The following is a 1,758-nucleotide window of genomic DNA, read 5'->3' on the forward strand; positions in this document are numbered from 1 at the left end:
CTATAGTTACTCAAATGTAAGTTACTCAAAAATATAAGCGACTTTCCTACAATTGCCCAGGTAGACAAACCAAAGAAATCAAGTCACTAGGAGTTTCATAGACATGTGCGACCATGAAGAGTCCATGAAACTTAACTCTGTAAATGACATGCTTTGCATTCAATAGAGAAGTGGAAAAGAGGGCCACCTCTGAGAGTGTGCCATAATGTTATCAAACATTATCTTTTTTAAGAAAAGATTCATTTATTTATTCCATAGACAGAGAATGAATGTGCACGAGTGGAGGGAGGGGGAGAGGGAGAGGAGAGAGAGAATCTCAAACAGACTTCCTGCTGAGCCTGGTGCAGGGCTTGATCCCAGGACAATGAGATCATGAACTGAGCCGAAATCAAAAGTCAGACACTTACGTGACTGAGACACCCAGGTGCCCCTTAAACATTATCTTAAAACTATCTTTATAACACTGGTATGAGAATTACTTAATAGCCACAAGCTTTGAGATATTAATAACAAGAAAAAAATACAAATGTTCATCCTGTCACAATACAACTATTTCACTAAAAGGTCCTTTTATTATGACAATGACTAAATACTGTCATATATAGTCCACCAACTATCTACCTTACACCAAGATTGTAGGTCTTGTTCTTCCCATAAGCAGCCTGAAGTGATCTCTGAAAATGGTTGGCTACTCACTTGACCCAGAAAGCCCTACAAAATCATACAAATCAAGAGGTTCAAATCTTTGTGTTCACTTTAAAAACACATGTGAAACTGCCCAGGCCATCAAGGGTAAGCATATCTGAAAAGCCACCAAGTATCTGAAGGATGTCGCTTTGCAGAAGCAATGTGTGCCATTCCATCACAACAATGGTGGGGTTGGTAGGTGTGCCCAGGCCAACAGTGGGGCTGGATGCAGGGTTGATGGCCCAAAAAGAGAGCTGAATTTTTACTGCACATGCTTAAAAATACAGAGAGTAATGCTGAACTTAAGGGTTTAGATGTAGATTCTCTGGTCATTGAGCACATCCAGGCGAACAAAGCCCCCAAGATGTGGCATTGAACTTACAGGGCTCATGGTAGGATAACCCATACATGAGCTCTCCCTGCCACATCGAGATGATCCTTACTGAAAAAGAGCAGATTGTCCCTAAGCCATAAGAGGTTGCACAGAAGATACAGATATCCCGGAAAAAAACTGAAGAAACAAAAACTGGCCCAGGAGTAAATTCTGCATAAAATAAATGCAAATAAAAGTAATATATATATATATAATATATATATATATATTATATATATAGGTCTTCTTAAAGAACATCCTCAAAAGAGAAGTTTTGAAACTATCTTTAATATTCCCCCATGCAACCTGCTGGAATGACTAATAGCTATACTTAGATCCAAAGTTTGAGAGTTCTAAAATCTAATATTGCTACACATGCCTTCATTGTTTACTTACAATTGCACAGGTTTTGAAACCAACAGACCTGAGTGGGAATCCCAGGTTGACAATAACTGTGTGGTCTTAGATTTGTTACTGAGCGTTTCTGAGGCCAATTTCTTCATCTGTAAAATGATGATTATAATATCCACCTTGCAGAACTATGCTAGGGCATGGAAATGTCATCTGATATGGTATCTCACAGACAGTATTGGTAACTATTATTATTTTTGTTATCTAGATGATTAAAGTCCACTTATTGCTCAGTAATCTTTGATGTAGAAATCCATTTCTTTACTCTTTAAGAACTAAAAATTAAG

The 1,758-nt window shown here is 37.9% G+C and overlaps 1 pseudogene; it reads left to right on the forward strand.

The window, feature by feature from the left end:
- Window positions 1-680: 680 nt before the first annotated feature.
- LOC100466529 lies at window positions 681-1,228 on the forward strand (annotated as a pseudogene).
- Window positions 1,229-1,758: the final 530 nt, after the last annotated feature.

Source organism: Ailuropoda melanoleuca, chromosome 20 (assembly GCF_002007445.2).
Source record: "Ailuropoda melanoleuca isolate Jingjing chromosome 20, ASM200744v2, whole genome shotgun sequence".
Lineage (NCBI taxonomy): Eukaryota > Metazoa > Chordata > Mammalia > Carnivora > Ursidae > Ailuropoda > Ailuropoda melanoleuca.